This window comes from Abramis brama (genome assembly GCF_963993115.1).
Source record: "Abramis brama genome assembly, chromosome: 1".
Classification (NCBI taxonomy): domain Eukaryota; kingdom Metazoa; phylum Chordata; class Actinopteri; order Cypriniformes; family Leuciscidae; genus Abramis; species Abramis brama.
In genome coordinates, this window is record NC_139963.1 from 69,469,036 (window position 1) to 69,489,456 (window position 20,421).

A 20,421-nucleotide genomic window follows, 5' to 3' on the forward strand; every position below is an offset into this window, starting at 1 on the left:
GCCATTCATTCAGGTGTGACACTGACTGAGCCACAATGCAAGGACAAAAGATGTATTTAGAAGACTTATATTGACCATTTAAGATTTCGCTTACATCTCTCTTGTAAATATGTTTTGCTATTTTATTAAAAATGTTACAATTACAACAATAATTACAATTTCAATAATATTTCAAGTGTACTCTTTCTTTGCAAAAAAGAAAAAGAAAAAAGATTATAGGCCTACATTTTATCATATGTATTCATTAGTTTGAATATAGCCAACATTGGAACATCTAACATCTTAGTCTATGACTTTATTTTTGACAAATATATATATATATATATATATATAGATAGAAATATAACGTTTAACTCATCTCAGTAGGCTATAGCAAAGCAGTTTATTCTTTCACACACAGACGCGCGATTTATATTTAGGCTAAACAGTCTTTACAAATATGTACCCTTCATTCATCTCACAGAAAGGCGAGTCATATTATAGAAATGCGATTCATCTTTTTGCGGTTTACATAGGCCTACACTAACGTTATTCCATAACGTTATTCCACACGTGAGAAAAGAAAACAGCCTACCTCACTCCTCAGCGGGATCTGCTCCTCATATCAGGAGATATTGCTCCTCATATCAGCACTGTTCTGAGGAATCGTTTCTCCATAAGGTAGGCTATATTATGCCTCACTCGATCGCGACACGCTGTGTTTACAGCTGATGGGCGTTTCACAGATCTTCTTCTCAGAATTTGCGTTTGAATAGCACGCGCTCTCCGGGGAGTGGTCACATTACTGTGAATGAGCTCGTAATGAGCTCGACTGGAGTCGCTCTCTTTTTATACAGATTACAGAAGCTGAGAATATTTGTTTTTTATATAAATGACTTCATTTAACAGATGCGATCTCAAGCTTTATGCCCGTGGGTCTGTTTGCCTGTTTGACTGAATTTTCGCGGAGTTATAGATCATTTTCGAACGCGTTTCAAATGGGAGTTCACTGAGAGAGAGAAGGCAGAAATCGCATCATGTTAATTTTTCTTTATTTGTCAAAAAGCAAAACACTTTATTTTTATTGTGAGTATACAGAAAAAAAATAGAAACTGAACAGGATCGATTGATGTATTACACGAAAATGAAAGATCAAAATTAACAGAGCATTTAGTGTTTATTTTCATTGCTAAAAAAAAAAACGAGCAAAACGCGCGGGCGCGTTTGTGGTCCCCTGAGGGTTAAACAAAGTTGAGTAATTGCAAATGCATATATCAATACTAGACACCTTAAACATGATGTGTACCAAAAATCTATATCCTATCGTTATGTTAACATACTTTAACACCCTTTTCTTTGGGAGCTTTCTTGCTGCCATCCTCTTCTCTTGGCGCAAAAAGGAAGTAAACAGCTCTGGTCATGTGACAATTTACAGTAAACATGCAACACTGCACATATTTCATTGAGACCCTTTATTATTTCAATATCTGCTGCAAATGCATTGATAGATCATTCAGTAACATTTTTATAGCCTTAGAAATGAAACATTTTTTTACTGTCACTATTGTGACCGGTGGGATTAAAGGCAGGGTAGGTAGGATTTTATAAAAACAAAAAATCCAAATTTGTTTAAACTTTCTATATATATCAATACATAATTAAAATGTAAGTACTCTGAAAAAAAGAGTATAAAAATCAAGTGACTCTAGACCGTTTAATCTGCATTAAAGGGGGGCTGAAACACTCATTTTCAGTCAATCTCATGTTAATCTTGAGTACCTATAGAGTAGTACTGCATCCTTCATATCTCCAAAAAGTCTTTAGTTTTATTATATTTATAAAAGAAAGAAAGGCAGTTCCGAGTCTTTCTGGAAAAAAACGAGCGGCTGGAGGCGTGCCGTGTGGGCTGTGCTTACGCGCCGATAGCTAACAACACACAGACATTTGAAGCAGACAAGCAGTTTTACTCACGGTTCCAACGCACGACCGTCAACCTTTATCATTGGGACTGCATCCTTAAGTATTAGACGATCTGTCGAACTGGGCTTTGGCGCTGTGATGATGGGCGAACAGCTTTCCGCTCTCTTGCTCTGGTCTACGAATGCGCGCGCGCCCGCGCTCTTCCGATAGAAGTGCCCTTAGGACCCATATAAGGAAATTCCGCCCTGTCTGACGTCACACATGCCCATACTCGAAAAAAACTTTCCGAAACTTGTGACAAACCGGAAGGAGCATTTTTGGCATAGAAATACTCCTTCAAACGTACAATTTAATTTTTGAAACTTTGTCCATGTTTAGCATGGGAATCCAACTCTTTAACAGTGTAAAAAACTCAGTATGCATGAAATAGCATTTCACCCCCCCTTTAAACACAGCTCATTATTTCCATTCGGGACGAAACAAAGGATTGGCTTAGGCACTGTCACTCTCTCGCAACCATGGCAACCACCCTTTTGCCACGGGATCTGCCCACTTGCGCGCGCATGTTTGATTTGAGGAATTCAAGAGGCATGGAACCTGGGAATAGCAAAACAATGGCAGAGAAAGAGCAATCAAAATTCACATTACCGGCATGCAGTTAGTGAAGGCAAACAAGGCAAAAAAAGAAGACAGTACAAGAAAAGGTAATGAACCTTTTGTGTTTGTGTGAGTTTCTGTCTCTCTGTGTGTGTGTGTGTGTGTGGAGATCAGACATAACAAAGAAATAAAACGCGTGTCAATATCGGCGTGGCTTTCCAGCGACCACCCGGTCCTCGGCCTCTACTTCCTCGGACCCTAGTTGCACGCCACGGCCTCTTGCACAACCTCCTCTGCTTCGCCCTAAAATTATTTTTATTTTACAAAAAGATATTTTACAAACCTACGTTTTGCGCATGTGCTCCTGCACGCACTTTTCCAGTCACAACACAGCAATCAAAGGAGGACGCGCTGAAAACTGTAATGCTGTTCTCTTTCTTCATAACTCGTACTGAGAAGGTTTGAGTTGCAGAGGAATTTGTGACTGTTTCACCTGTTCAACCACATCAAAGTTTCGTAATTAGTAAGTCCGTGCTTTTTCTCTTTTTGTTCTTATGTGCTGAAGGGCTGCTGTGCCTTGGTGAAACGGTGTTTGTATGTGAAGAGCTCTTTTCCAAAACGCCATAAACCTAAAAAGCTGCCTCAAAGATCCAGCAAAAGTAATGATTATGAATATGTAAAATATTGCAATAAGACATTTAATTGTTTATTAATTTCTGTGTCGGCTGCAAAGATGAAGTTGACGATAGGCTATTGACTCGCGATCTTCGAGAAATGCACATAATAGTTAATTTAAAGCCAGTTAAAGTTATGGCCACTCTACACTTTGAGCTTGTGAAGTTACTACAGACACTGCAACGGCCGTGAAATGACGTCACATTCTGCGGCAGCTTCAAGTTCAACTTAATGCATTTGTTTAAATGTAGCTAAAATCAATTATGTGGAACCAATTAACATAAATAAACACACACACCAGAGAAAAAACTTTGCAGCTCATGTTATTTGAGCTGAGAGAGAGCCTACTCGGATGAAAACTGTTTCAGTGAGCTCAATTATAGTAATGCCGCATTTTTAGTGGCAGTAACGGTAACGGCGTTGTAACGGAGGAAACAGTAATTAGTTTGATTACTCATTATTGAAAAAAATAATGCTGTTACGCTGTTTATTTATAACATCGTTATTCCCATCACTGGTTACGTGCCATTCAGAATGACTTATGTTGTGGACGCGCTATTTCTGGAGCAACGCGACACGGCAACTAAACCCAAATAATCCAAATAATAAATGTTTTATTACAATATTGTTCTCTTTATAATGTTATGTAATATGACAGTCCAATAGTCATTATTAGTCGTGCATTGCCGTACACTGTACGTGCAATACCGTACACTTTACTACATTAATTCTTAACCAAATGCATCCTGAGATAAATCAGATATAAATAGGCCTACACAAAATAAACACAATATTACAACTTACATTTGCACAGAACTAAAGGCTGCGAGTGCACACGCAAACTTATACTCATGATGGTGTAAAATGTATTATTGATGTTTTATCCATGTCATAGTGTGAGAAATGACAGTATTGTCTTTCAATTGAGCAGTTTAATAGGCTTTTGTCATCTATCTGACTCAAATAATGTGTTTCTAACAGCAAACACTCAGAATAAAGTGAGTTGATCTGCGCCAAATCACTTCCATTTGTTTAATTAATAAAATATTAACTATTTGTATTAGCTTTATCTGTGTCCTACATGTTTCACTCAACCCTGTTAATCCTGACATGATTTTCTTCCTTTTACAAACAGAGCATTTCGTGGAACTGTGACACACAGGAAGTGACATCATCTGGGGTCTTTCTACTGCATGATGGGAAGATAAGAAAATAATCTCAATCCATTGTCTCAGTTTTTACACAAACTGTAGCATTGCCTGTATTCATCAACCCTGTTACCAAAGTTACTCTAAAAAGAATTTCTATAACTATGAATAACTTGATAACTTGAATATGATATTTTACAAATAGAACTTTATCAGTAACTTGGTGTTTATTGATTATTCCTAAAAAAAACAATTGTGTAAATTAGGTTGAAAAAGACAAATTCTGGTAAATTCTGGGCTCCTTACAAAGCCACGCCCCCAAAACACATGAACGCGCGACTCCGACCGCTGAGCTGAAGACCCATTATTTACCTGAGACAAGCAGAGAGGAAGGAGCACAGTGCATGTAGTGACATCATGTCAGAATCACATGTAATAAAAAAAATCTAATGCTAATTGCTTATGAATATAAACAAATAAGATGTATTTTAGTACTCACTATCAACCTAACATATTGATATTGGTAAAGTTTAAATTTAAAATATATATTTTTTGATTCGCTAACGAGCTAGTTATATAAGCTAAAAACAGGTTGCATTGATACACTTTTTTACATTACCATCAGTTACATTGTGATGAAGATGAATTTCGTGTAAGATTCATAACATATACAGTATGGTGTTCTGCATGTAGGGGTGGGAGATATTGACAAAAATGAATATCTCAATATTTTTTTCCAATATCTAGATATCGATATTCAGGCGATATTTTTGCCACCCTTCAAAGAAATGTGTGCAAACTGGCAAAGAAGGTCCAGTTGGTCTTTTGACTTGCTGCATTTGACCTATATTATTGTAGGCTATAGAAAAAAACAATAAAGGAGCTAACTAAACAGAATCTTTGGCAGCCCCTACTTTTTCCACTTAAAAAAAAAAAAAAAAAACTTAACTAGGCACTTCTTGCAACAGTGATTATTAAATCAAACAACAATATTGTTGATGATCAATTCAAAGTAAAAAAAATAAACATTTTCAAAACGGTATAAATCCATCCATTTTTCCCCAAAACGCTATAAATCCATCATTTTTTTTTTTTTCAAAAATGTATGGTTTGTCTTTTTAAAAACGTCTTTTGTCTTTTATTTTTCGTGTTTGCATTTATGAGGAAAAAACAATATTATGTGACAGTTCTCCATTATGGACGTGAGCGCTCTGAAAAGCGGCACTTAGACTTTCAAACTTTCACAGAGACCTCAAAACAGAAAGCACAAAGCCTTTCTTTAAAACGAATTTCGTTTTGTATTAATTGTATCTTAATTTTAATATTTTTTTCATTAACCAATTTCCTGGATTAAATACATAAAATAAATATAGGCTATCAATCACAACATAAGGTGCTTGAACTGGAGATTATATCATCATGAACCGAACCGTAGCCTCGCCTCACAGGCCTAAAAAATGTGAAATATATTTACAGAAAGCTGGTTCTAAACAAAACCACCCAAAACAAAATAAAACTATGTAGCCTAATAAATGTGCATTTCTCTGGTGCTTTCACTAGCCTACTGCGAAGATCGCGAGTCTATCGTCAACTTCATCTTTGCAGCCGACACAGAAATTAATAAACAATTAAAATGTCTTATTGCAATATTTTACATATTCATAATCATTACTTTTGCTGGTTCTTTGAGGCAGCTTTTTAGGTTTATGGCGTTTTGGAAAAGAGCTCTTCACGTACAAACACCGTTTCACCAAGGCACAGCAGCCCTTCAGCACATAAGAACAAAAAGAGAAAAAGCACGGACTTACTAATTACGAAACTTTGATGTGGTTGAACAGGTGAAACAGTCACAAATTCCTCTGCAACTCAAACCTCAGTACGAGTTATGAATTATTGTAGGCTATAGAAAAAAAATAAAAATAAAGGAGCTAACTAAACAGAATCTGAGGTAGCCCCTACTTTTTCCACTTACAAAAAAAAAAAAAAAAAAAAAAAACGGAACTAGGCACCTCTTGCAACAGTGATTATTAAATCAAACAACAATATTGTTGATGATAAATTCAAAGTAAAAAAATTTATTTTCAAAACGCTAGGCTGTAAATCCATCCATTTTTTCCCCCAAAACGCTATAAATCCATATTTTTTTTCCCAAAAATTGATGGTTTGTCTTTTTAAAAAAGTCTTTTGTCTTTTATTTTTCGTGTTTGCATTTATGAGGAAAAAACAATATTACGTAACGTGACAGTTCTCCATTATGGACGCGCTCTGAAAGCGCACTAATAGACTTTCAAACTTTCATAGAGACCTCAAAACAAAGCACAAAGCCTTTCTTTAAAACAAATTTCGTTTTGTATTAATTGTATCTTAATTTTAATATTTTTTTCATTAACCAATTTCCTGGATTTCTGGATACATGAAAAGGCTAGCACAACATAAGGTGCTTGAACTGGAGATTATATCATCATGAACCAGACCGTAGCCTACTCGACTCACAGGCCTAAAAAATGTGAAATATATTTACAGAAAGCTGGTTTTAAACAAAACCATCCAAAACAAAATAAAACTATATAGCCTAATAAAATTAATAAAATATATTGGAAGTAAAAAAGAAAATCTATATAGAAAAAAGATACATCAATAACCGTTTTATCATCGCATCGCAGCCCTCTGAATCGTAATCGAATCGTGAGATGCCTAGAGATTCCTACCCCTAGTGCTCGAATCATCTCCTCAATGTAGTTTAGTTAGGGCCCGAGCACCGATGGTGTGAGGACCCTTTTGGAATTGCTCTGTTTTTATGTTTGTTTTTCAACAGTATTTTGTTACAAAGAAAACGTCTCAGGTTACAACTGTAACCCTAGTTCCCTGAGAAGGGAACGAGACGCTGCGTTGATGATGATTTGGGAACGCCCCTACGTGATTGCGTCTGAAGCACGTATGTCAACTAGTCCATTGGAAAGAAGGAACGTCACGGGCGGGTAAAGGATAAAAGCACATCCTGTGCAACCGGCGCTAGCTTTGAGAGCCAAAGCAAAGTCGATCACAGGGATGCAGGAAGTATGTGCAGGGCGACGCAGCATCTCGTTACCTTCTCAGGGAACTAGGGTTACAGTGGTAACCTGAGACTTTCTCTTTCGAGGGAACTCGCGCTGCATCAATGACGCTTTGGGAACAAGAATTCCCAATATGCCATACTTAAAATTGCCTGTATGTAAAACTGTCGGCAAGATACGTCCAGGTCCAGGCTATAATATCTCACAAATGTGAGCGGCGAGGACCAACCCGCCGCATCACAAACCTCTTGAAGGGAAGAGATAGATAGGGAGATGGGGAAGAGAGAGAGCCTCAACTATTCACTTGCTGATTGTCTGCTTAGAGGCTGGAAGACCCTTCTTGGGTGATCCAAAGCAGACAAACTACTGATCTGATTCTCTCCACTGGGCAGCCCTGTGGACACAAGTATCCAGTGCTCGCCCTGGACACGAGATTCAGTTTTTCCTGGTCTGAAGAAGTAAACGGAGGAGGACAGAAAGCCTGCAGCACAATAGGCCTCGGAATATTGGTCGGCACCTTCGGGACGTATCTCTGCTTAGGGTATAAGAATGCCTTGACCATCCTGGGTGAAAACTCAAGGCAGGTGGGAGAAACCGAAAGGGCCTGAAGGTCTCCGACTCTTTTGAGGGATGAAATAGCTAGAAGAAAGATGGTCTTGAAAGTCAGAACAAATCTAGGGGCTTGAATGGAGTCCCTGACAGGCCTTCCAAAACTATTGCCAGGTCCCAAGCCAGCACCCTAGGGCGAGTTGCTGGCCTGCGGACTGCGGTAAACCTCGGGATAAACAGAGACTAATATTAGCGTAGATACCATTTTTCTTATGATGTAACGAGTACATCTGGATTTATGGGAAGTGTTCCCGGTCTCGGCTGACCTAATCTATGCAGCCTAACATTGAATTATAGAAGTCTATAATGTGTTATGTGTATGCTAGGTTAAAGAGATGTGTTTTTAGTCTAGCTTTGAACCGACAGAGTGTGTCTGCTTCCCGGACAATGTTAGGAAGATTGTTCCAAAGTTTTGGTGCTAAATAGGAAAAGGATCTACCGCCAGCAGTCGATTTTGATATTCTAAGTATTTTCAACTGCCTGTAATTTTGAGATCGTAATAGACATGAAGGACTATAATGCGTTAAGAGCTCGCTCAAGTACTGTGGAGCTAAACCATTTAGTGCTTTGTAAGTAATCAGCAATATTTTAAAATTTATACGATGTTTAATAGGGAGCCAGTGCAGTGTTGACAGAACCGGGCTAATATGGTCATACTTCCTGGTTCTGGTAAGAACTCGAGCTGCTGCGTTTTGGACCAGCTGTAGTTTGTTTATTAAGCGTGCAGGGCAACCACCCAGTAGAGAATTACAATAATCTAGCCTTGATGTCTTGAATGCATGAACTAATTGCTCAGCATTTTCATTGAGAGCATATGGCGTAATTTAGATCTTTTTTAGATCTGTTTAGACACGTGACTTTCATATGAAAGATTGGTATCAAAGAGCACACCCAGGTTCCTCACCGACGATGAAGACTTGACAGAGCAGCCATCAAGTGTTAGACAGTATTCTAGGTTATTACGTGAGGACTTTTTTTGTCCAATAATTAGAATCTGTTTTTTGTTTTTTCAGAATTAAGTTGTAGGAAATTACTAGTCATCCAGTTTTTTATATCTGCTATGCATTAATTTTGTGAATTGGTAAGTTTCGTTAGGTTTTGAATAAATATAGAGCTGAGTATCATCAGCATAACAGTGAAAACTAATGCCATGCTTCCTAATGATATCTTCTAATGGTAGCATGTACAGAGTGAACAGCAACGGTCCTAGTACTGAGCCTTGTGGTACGCCATACTGAACTTGTGATCTATAAGACATCTCTTCATTTACTGCTACAAACTGATAACGGTCAGATAAGTATGATTTAAATCATGCTAATGCAATTCCACTAATGCCAACAAAGTGTTTGAGTCTATTTAAAAGGATGTTGTGGTCGATAGTGTCAAATGCAGCACTAAGATCGAGTAACACTTATAGAGAGATACAACCATGATCAGATGATAAGAGCAAATCATTTGTGATTCTAATGAGAGCAGTCTCAGTAATGTGGTATCCTAATGACAAAGAGGAATTAATGATATTAAGAAGACGATCTATGACCTTTGGAAGCATATCTTTCATTAGCTTAGTCGGTATTGAGGACCCAACAATGGACAGTGTTCACTAAGCTAGTCACATCCAAAGCTGTATCTAAAGCCCTTGTACTCTTACTATCCTCAATTAAAGTTTGGATGTGTGTGTAATGACTGAGACAAGTCAGACACAAGTATTTGTTATAGATTAACAAATGATAATGAACAAAAGAACTCACTCTGGGATCTGTGGCCCCATTCCCCAAAACAGGGCAAGAAGGTCTTCGTCACCATGACCACGATCAGATAAGTTGGTTTTATAACTCTTAGCAATGTGAACAGGGCCTCTGCTACAAAACCTACAGATATTAGAACAGACTCTCCTGCATTAATTTATCGAAGAACTGATAAACATGAAATTAATATGCATTCCAAATCATTTTGTGAATGATTTATTGTCTTGTGTTGTGTCTTTAAATACTAGTATCTGTTGATACTATTATCCCTTTGATACTATGTATTTTATTATAGAACCAACAGTCAACGTAACCCCACGCATACCATGTTTGGTCTCTATAAATTGGTACTTTGAAGATCGAAATGGTTGCTTTTAAAGGGCCTCTTCGCTAGCCCTTCTCTCTCTACTCTGCTGGCCTCAACTGCTGTTGATACTGTGGGGGACCATCACTGAATGGGCAACGATCAACTCTTGGCCTTCTTGATACGTTCAGGATGCTGTGCTGTCCAGCGTGGCCTCAGCAGGCCCGGGCTGCAGGCTTCGACTCACAACATAAATTTAACATATAACAAATAATAATAAGTACAAATTTTAAAATAAACAATCCACTCCACTTGAATGCTAAACGCTTGTGTTATTTGTCACAGGGTAATTCACTTGAGCTTGGGTTTCTGGTGACCCACTTTAACATGCGCATGAATGGAAGTCAGTGCAAGGAAAAGTCTAGTGTGAACGGCCATTAATAATTAACGGTTTTAGTCAAATAAATATCAATCTCAAAGTTGGTATCGAAACATGGCAGTATTGTATATTTTAATGTTAATATCATGTTAGATAATTGTGTCATTGATCAAATTAATAGTTATTGCTAAAGAAACATGGAATTTTTGCCTATAATGTTTTAAATATAATAATTGGAAGATAAATTTACTTCGTTCATGGAAAGTTTCAAGGACATATAATCAAGTATAAAAAGGCATCAAATTATCATAATATTTTATAGCAGTTGTCTACTTTCTACTATTACATCAGGGCTCACTTTCATGTCCTTCACTTCACTTCTCTCTTTGAATTATTTTGATGTACTGAAAATGAAATGTAACATTTGTTTCTTTCCTGTCAGACCCGATGGAAGTGAAGGAGGAGAGTGAAGAACTGAGTGAAGTAAAGGAGGAGAGTGAAGAACTGAGTGAAGTGAAGGAGGAGAGTGAAGAACTGAGTGAAGTGAAGGAGGAACATCATGTCAATCCTAAAGGAAAACCATTGAGTCGCTCAAAGACTAAAAATATTTTTTTAAAGAAAAGAGCCAATAAATCTTTCACCTGCGCTCAGTGTGGGAAGAGTTTCACAACCAAACAAAGTCTTGAGATTCACATGAGGATCCACACGGGAGAGAAGCCGTTCTCATGTGATCAATGCGGCAAAACATTTCTTAGAGCATCAGACCTGAAGACACACCTGAGAGTCCATACGAAGGAGAAGCCGCATTCATGTTCTGTGTGTGGAAAGAGTTTTTCACTGCTGCAATATTTACATAAACATGAGAAAATACACACTGGTGTGAGAGAGTACATGTGCTTTGAGTGTGAGAAGACTTTCACTGCAGCGGACAAGTTAAAACGGCACCAGATTATTCACACTGGAGAAAAACCTTACAAGTGTTCACACTGTAACAAGAGATTCAGTCAGTCAGGACATCTAAAAAGACATGAGATGATCCACACCGGAGAGAAGCCGTTCTCATGTGATCAATGCGGGAATAGTTTCAGTCGATCATCAGCCCTTAATGTTCACATGAGGATCCACACCGGAGAGAAGACGTTTTCATGTGATCAATGCGGCAAAACATTTCTTAGAGCATCAGACCTGAAGACACACCTGAGAGTCCATACGAAGGAGAAGCCGCATTCATGTTCTGTGTGTGGAAAGGGTTTTTCACTGCTGCAACATTTACATAGACATCAGAAAACTCATACTGGTGTGAGAGAGTACATGTGCTTTGAGTGTGAGAAGACTTTCACTGCAGCGGACAAGTTAAAACGGCACCAGAGAATTCACACTGGAGAAAAACCTTACAAGTGTTCACACTGTGACAAGAGATTCAGTCAGTCAGCAACTCTGAAAACACATGAGATGATCCACACCGGAGAGAAGCCGTTCTCATGTGATCAGTGCGGGAATAGTTTCAGTCGATCATCAGCCCTTAATGTTCACATGATGGTCCACACCGGAGAGAAGTCGTTCTCATGTGATCAGTGCGGGAAGAGTTTCAGTCGATCATCAGCCCTTAATGTTCACATGATGATCCACACCGGAGAGAAGCTGTTCTCATGTGATCAGTGCGGCAAAACATTTCTTAGGTCATCAGACCTGAAGTCACACCTGAGAGTTCATACGAAGGAGAAGCCGCATTCATGTTCTGTGTGCGGAAAGGGTTTTTCACGGCTGCCTAATTTACATAGACATGAGAAAATACACACTGGTGTGAGAGAGTACGTGTGCTTTGAGTGCGAGAAGACTTTTACTACAGCGGACGGTTTAAAACTGCACCAGAGAATTCACACTGGAGAAAAACCTTACAAGTGTTCACACTGTGATAAGAGATTCAGTCAGTCAGCAGATCTGAAAAAACATGAGAGGATCCACACTGGAGAAAAACCTTACAAGTGTTCACACTGTGACGAGATTCAATCGATCATCACATCTGAAAATGCATGAGAGGATCCACAGCAGAAAGAAGCTGCACACGTGTGATCAGTGTCGGAAGAGTTTTGCTTTTAACTCTTCCGAGTCGCCGATCACGCTGGCGTGATGAAATCACATGACCAGTTTAAGACGTCGAAGCATAAAAACAAAGTCACGTTGAGTCCACTTCTGTCGAAAGTGCTGGCTTGAAACTCTATTTTACTTTTTGTTTTGTGTTGATAGACCAAGTAAAAACGGAGATATGATAAAAAAAATTTGAAAATATTGACGCGTTCGTAAAGGAATGCAAGATGGGATGCGACAGGCGTTGCATTTATTCTCATAACTTCGTCGGTTTTTGTCAAAGCAAAACGGAGAAAAATGTGTGAATCTGCTGACTCTGCTCTTCAGGTTGCACATTTTAGGGAGTGGAGGAGGAGCCAACTGAGCAAAGAAGTGAAATTGAAAGGCGCCCGTGGGAGTCGGGACATTGACGGAGTAGACAGAGAGACATATATATAGAAAGAGAGAGAGAGAGATATTATTGCTAGTTTTTGGAAAAGTTTGAATAGATTTTGAGAGTAGTTTAGTGTAGATAGTTTAGGTAGTTTAGGTAGTTTTTTGTGGAAGGAAAATGAAGCGAATGTCTTTGGTCTCATTGTTGACAGAAACTGTTTTGAGGAGTGGCACAGATAAAAAAAAAAAACTCACCTGATATTCGTTGTAAATAGTTGTATATATAGTTTGACTTTGTGTTTATTTTACCTTTTGTATAGTATATTTGCACTTTTTAGGAACCCCTCTTACTCAAGGAAGGAAAGCCCTGTAATGTAGCTGTCTGTGTAATTGTACATGAAGTGTTTTGTAGAGTTTCTAAGCAGAAAAGAAAAGAAAAAAACGCCTATTGCCACACCTGCTTTTTGCTGTATATAGTTAGATTTTATCTCAATTTGACCTTTTTTATGTTGTATTTGCACTAATTGGGAACCCTCATACTCTGGGAATGCAAGGCCTTAAATATAGCTCTCTGTATAATTGTGTGCATAAACTTTTAAAAAGTGTCAAAGCTAAAAAGAGGAAAAAAAGCCTATGGCTACACTCGCTTTTTTTTGTAAATCATATTTTTTTTGTATATAGCTTGATTATATCTGAATTTTACCTGTATATGTTGACATTTACAACTTGTGTTTACATTTTAAACCTTTTAAAATGCTTCATTGAGCATGTTTGTGTTTTTTGTAGTAAAAAAACTATAATTTTTCTATTCGGATTTTGTGTTTTTTGTGTGATTTTGGGTCCAGTATGTTGATACAGTACATAAAAGTGAAAAAATAATTGTCTGTTCATATAGGTGATGTTGTGCTGAAAAAAACAATACCAAACATTGGTATGGTAAACATTTGTTTATGTCGCAAAAAAATAAAAAATAAAAAGTACTCAAAAACGGCCAAAATAGCCCAAGACTCCGAAGTGACATGAAGCTACACATGAAGATCCATGCAGTGGAGAAACCACTTAAACACAGTCTGATATCACGGTAATTGATTGTCATGTGCTGTGAAACAAAGTCTCTTCTTTGTAAGTTAGACACACATCACCCTAGGCCTAAAAAAATTGTTTGGTTCTGGTTTCCGACCGACCCTGTCAATTTATGTGCGACCCAAATTTATTTTATGAGCTTGGGGAAGAAAAAATACAAATTAAATAAATTCACAAATAAAAAACTTTGAGGCGAACTATAATTTACGTTTTTGTACAGCACCGTTTTTGTATAGCATTCTTGCAATGCAAGATGACTCTCTTCCTCCAGCAATGCTAACAAACGAGTCAGCTACACGGTCGTTCACACATCGTTGTCGTCACTTACAAAGGCGACACTTTCTGCATCTGCGTGGAGTGTGACGCCCGTTTCACAAATACTCTGTTTGCAGTGCATATGCGGTGCATATTTTTTTCCGTACCCATGTTAACAGGTTCGAGCTTTCACACTGCACGGGGTTGCGGTCCGGCAATCCGTTCCAGTTCCGGTGCGTATACAGCAGTGCAGTGATCGTTTCCGCACCAGGGTCTATTTCTGCTGTGTGCACACACTGAATTAAAGTGACAGCGCATGCATTTAATAAAATAAAATGTAGTAATCTCACCATAAATTAATTTAACTAAATTCTACTATTTTTCACAATCATCTTTTTACTTAAAGACCGGGGTAAATCAAGGAAAACTACATTTACTTCAACAAGGCGACATAATGAACAACACTCGTCTCATTCATGGAGGTGGAAAAACAAGTTCTTTGTGACATGCAAGATTTATTTATGTATGCGATTTTAATATAAGTGCATGGTTAAATATTTTACCACTTGCTTGAGCAACTTTATATATAGTTATATAGAAGTAATGCATTGAATAATAGTTTGTTTAGATTGTGTTTAGACGTGAATACGTCTATTAAAGCGTGTAGGCCTATATGTGTACAAAGAGAAACTAGAAAAAAAAGTTTGAGACAAACTTTAAGTTGGCTTGAGAAAGCCTGACCAGAGAGTTTAAAGAAGTTAGAAGTTTAAAGAAGTTAGAAGATGATAGGTAGATTAGTTAGAAAGAGATTAGTTAGAAAGAAAGAATGATAGATAGTTTGGTTAGAAAGAATGATAGATAGATTAGTTGGAAATAAAGAGATTAGTTAGAAAGAAAGAATGATAGATTATTTAGAAAGAATGATAGATTGATTAGTTAGAATTATAGATAGAATGATAGATAGATTAGTTAGAAAGAAAGAAAGAAAAAATTGTTAGAATGATAGATTAGTTAGAAAGAAAGAGATTAGTTAGAAAGAAAGATAGATTAGTTAGAAAGAATGATAGATTGATTAGTTAGAAAGAATGATAGATAGATTAGTTAGAAAGAATTTTAGATAGATTTGTTAGAAAGAAAGAATGATAGATAGATCAGTTAGAAAGAAAGAAATATTAGTTAGAAAGAATGATAAATTACTGCGGCATTTACTACACAGAGCCGTAGATAACTGACAAGCTGAGCCATATCGCATTAATTATCGCAGGCGATACGGCTTGCCCACAGGCCTTGAGCACTGCTGTGATTACTTCACTTATACCTCTGCCTATAGGAATTGCAAATGGTTATTGGGGTAAGAAAGAGGGGGGTTGAAACAGTAAAAACAAATGTTTATGTTCATTTTCAAATATTTTCAATCTTACACTTTTCCACACAGACTGAAATTTCCAACCCTTTCTCTAGATTTTTCTGACCATAATCAACATACATGATTCATACAACATTACAGTGGGGAGAACAAGTATTTGATACACTGCCGATTTTGCAGGTTTTCCTACTTACAAAGCATGTAGAAGTCTGTCATTTTTATCATAGGTACTCTTCAGCTGTGAGAGACGGAATCAAAAAAAATCCTGAAAATCACATTGTATGATTTTTAAGTAATTAATTTTCCTTTTATTGCATGACATTTGATACATCAGAAAAGCAGAACTTAATATTTGGTACAGAAACATTTGTTTGCAATTACAGAGATCATACGTTTCCTGTAGTTCTTGAACAGGTTTGCACACACTGCAGCAGGGATTTTGGCCCAGCTCCCTCCAAAGATTTTCTATTGGGTTCAGGTCTGGAGACTGGCTAGGCCACTCCAGGACCTTGAGATGCTTCTTACGGAGCCACTCCTTGGTTGCCCTGGCTGTGTGTTTCGGGGGGAAGGAGGTTGTTGGCCCAGATCTCGCGATACATGGCCCCATCCATCCTCCCATCAATACGGTGCAGTCATCCTGTCCCCTGTGCAGAAAAGCATCCCCAAAGAATGATGTTTCCACCTCCATGCTTCACGGTTGGGATGGTGTTCTTGGGGTTGTACTCATCCTTCTTCTTCCTCCAAACACGGCGAGTGGAGTTTAGACCAAAAAGCTCTATTTTTGTCTCCTCAGACCACATGACCTTCTCCCATTCCTCTTCTGGATCATCCAGATGGTCATTGGTCAAACTTCAGACGGGCCTGGGCATGCGCTGGCCTGAGCAGGGGGACCGTGCGTGCACTGCAGGATTTTAATCCATGACGGTGTAGTGTGTTACTAATGGTTTACTTTGAGACTGTGGTCCCAGCTCTCTTCAGGTCCTTGACTAGGTCCTGACGTGTAGTTCTGGGCTGATCCCTCACCTTCCTCATGATCATTAATGCCCCACGAGGTGAGATCTTGCATGGTGCCCCAGACCGAGGGAGATTGACCGTCATATCTTCTTCCATTTTCTAATAATTGCGCCAACAGTTGTTGCCTTCTCACCAAGCTGCTTGCCTATTGTCCTGTAGCCCATCCCAGCCTTGTGCAGGTCTACAGTTTTATCCCTGATGTCCTTACACAGCTCTCTGGTCTTGACCATTGTGGAGAGGTTGGAGTCTGTTTGATTAAGTGTGTGGACAGGTGTCTTTTATACAGGTAACGAGTTCAAACAGGTGCAGTTAATACAGGTAATGAGTGGAGAACAGGAGGGCTTCTTAAAGAAAAACTAACAGGTCTGTGAGAGCCGGAATTCTTACTGGTTGGTAGGTGATCAAATACTTATGTCATGCAATAAAATGCAAATTAAAAATAAAAATCATACAATGTCTCCAGGGGGTTAATAAACGTCTTTTGAAGCGACGCGCAAAAAAAAATGTCCACATTTAAAACTTTATAAAGTAAAATAACTAGCTTCCGGCCAAACAAACATATGGATTTGACTTCAGTCTAAGCGCAACTTATGCAAATAATGTGACACACTGCTGATATTTACGCTACACCATGACACACTTAGTGCTTTAGGCGCAAGTATGCGTATGGCCGGAAGCTAGAATTTTACTTGGTTTACTTTACACTAGGGCTGTGCAATATGGACAAAATAATCAGATTACGATTTTTTTTTTTTTTAATGAATATTGCAATTGCGATTTTATTTTATTCAATTTTTTTATTCAATTGTTTCTGTTTTTTCAAACATGCTACATTCTAAATGTATTCAGTGCACAACAAGAGCATAATAAAACATTTTAAAATGAAATAACATATTATTGGAAGCCTTTAAACAGACATAATAAAATAAATTAAGGTTAACTAACCTAAAATCCAGTCATAATAAATAAAAACTAACAGAATTCAAAACCAAAAAATACCTCTTTTTAAAGTTTTTTTTTTGCACACACACACACACACACACACACACACACACACAAAAACAGCATGTCCACCATTTCTGGGTTTAAGCATAAAAGTATTTTGCCAAATTTATGCCAAATTTCCCCCAGTACTAAACACTAGTGCTAAGTTAGACTTTATTATACATTCTATATGTATTATACTTTACATAATAATATTAGGACACTCTGCAGGGCATCATATTTATTAAGAAACAAATTGTGCAAAGATGGTTAATATATGTATTATAATGTTTTGTACTAATGCCTAAATACAATAGCTTACCATGAACAATTTAGCTTTTCAGCATTTATTGCTTATAATTCGTCTTTTGCGTTGGATGTTCTGTGCAGATTCTGTATAGGAGCTATGGGACACTTCGGCATGCAACAACAGACCCGAAGACGCCTTTCTCCGACCTACGAGGTCACAGCAGACCTTAATCTAGGAATCGTCCGACAAATATCTTGACTAATGGAGACATACTCTCCTATCTATCCATGTGTGGAAATATGCTTAGACTATATGTGTTCTTAGCCAGCAGGCACGTGCACAGGTAGGGCTCAACCTGTGCAGAGCACATGCCCTTTTTGCCCTTACACTCTGAAGTGCCCTTTTTTTGGTGGAGTTTTTTTTTTTTATCAATGCTATTGGTCACCCTTTACGTCTGTCTGTCTGTTTTACAAATATTTAGCCAATTAAAGTTCTTATTAAAACGAGCTTGTGTGAATCTTATTCGATCCTCAAGCTGTCAGTAAGCTGATAACTCCGCCCCCTCTATATTCACTGAATCAACTGAAGTTCCACAGCAGCCGCACAGTGGACAGCAGCTGAACGAAGTTTTGCGAAGGGTAAATAAATATCTTGTTTGAATAAGTAGGCTACTAATAAACACTATGTCTATAAAAGCTCATATTTTATTTATTTGATGTCTGACTCACTGACTGAGACATGTGGGATGTCCTCTGAGACTGAAAGAGAGGTCTAGTCTAGCATTTGCCATCTAGTCATAGCCTACACGTAAATAGCCTGTGCATACAGTAGCATTTCATCTTTTATAAAATGCGATTTTGGCCAAATGTATTTTACAACAGGAAAAACTGAGTGCCCCGCCTAAAACAAGTTTGTAACCTGTTGATGAAAATGTAATGTGATGCCGCCGGCGCCGTTTTAATGATGGACAAAAAATGCACATTTGCACACATTCGCTGGTCAAAAACTATATATTGATAAGTAATACAACAACATATACTTTTTTTTTTTTTTTTACCATCGGATTTTCCGGAAAAAAGCCCCCGCGCTGTTTCGTACTGGAACTTACACAAAGCGACGAGTGATCCTCGTCACCTAGGTAACATATTTCTAAGAAGTAAGAAATTTCTTCTTTGATTTATGATTGCTGATACACTTAATTTATTAACATTTAGTCTAATCATGTTATGGTAATAATATTAAATTATGGTTAATTCAAGGCTGTTGATATGCACGTTTTCGCTATCTAGCTAATTTTTTTTATCTAGTATTATACTCTCCGCTCGTCCTCACATGTATAAAATGTGTCACATGTATTACATTTTCATAATATTTTTTTAAATAAAGAAAACTTATATGAGAAATGTTAATCAGGTGCAGCTTATTATAAAAAGCAAAGAAAACCATATTTCTGCATCATTGACCAATAATTGGGAGGGGGCAAGTCGCACCCTGGTGTAACCTAATGTATTCAGGTGTATTCAGTCATTCGATATTCGACTTGACTTGTATAAAGTTAATTCAGATGTTGAAACAGTATAAAGAAGGATTTAAATTAAAATGTAACTGTATTTCTAAATACTTTGGATTAAAAGAAGGTATTTTTCTTTACATGCCATACAAGTGCGATTCAGCTCTGTCTTGGACAGAAAAAAAGGCTCTTTTGGCGGCTGCAACTTTACCCCGGTTCAAGATATGCTGGATTAAAGATGAGGAGAGAAGAAACCATGTGAAGTCACTGCTGAGTGTCAAGCTCAGCACTCTGAGGGCCATATTGTAAATGAGACAGAATATATACACCGCTCTACAGTAATTTGAAAGTGATTGCAGTACCAGTTTTGGCCACAATCTTACATACGGCTCCTTTAAAGTCATCTCACTCAAGTACAACACTGCAACACCATTGAGTGCTCCTGTGGAAAGACCTTTCAGTTTAAGGGGTCTTGGGCGGACCCCAAAGAGAAACAGACTTCCAGCAAGCGATTTGAGAAACTTCCTTTGATGAGATACAACCACTATTTTACTGACAAGTATATAAATGCATTTCAGCATTCAAATATGCCTTTTTTTTTTTTTAGATATAAATACTGTTTTCAAGCAAATCGAAAAAAATATATACATATCTATTTTGGTTTGGGATTTTTAACAGCTTTACATTGTTTGTAAATTATTATTCTAAGATTCTATGCAATGTGACGTAAAATTGCACAAGCCCCATTCTGTTGTGGGATGTAAGGATGAACATATCAGTCTTCATTTACTCTCGTTGTTACTCGAGGATGGATCTGTACCAACTGTTCGTGATCCAGATTACAGTCTCAAGAGCGACAGGACTAACGTTACTGATCACGACAGAAATGAAAGTGAGAGCGTGCACTTTATGACAGCTCATCGAGTAGTTTTACGGATATACAGTGTACCAGTTTATTAAGCACAGACTCAAAAGGTGTGTATGTTTACTGTTACTTGTAACGAGTGGTTTGTGTACTTCGCTGTGTATGTTCCATGCTAATGAAAGGGAGAGAGAGTTTTGGATAAGACTTAAATGCTCACATCTT

At 37.7% G+C, this 20,421-nt stretch overlaps 1 protein-coding gene; it reads right to left on the reverse strand.

Annotated features, from left to right (window-relative positions):
• LOC311094365 (uncharacterized protein) overlaps nt 1-20,421 on the reverse strand; it is a 337,913-nt gene that overhangs the window by 244,139 nt on the left and 73,353 nt on the right.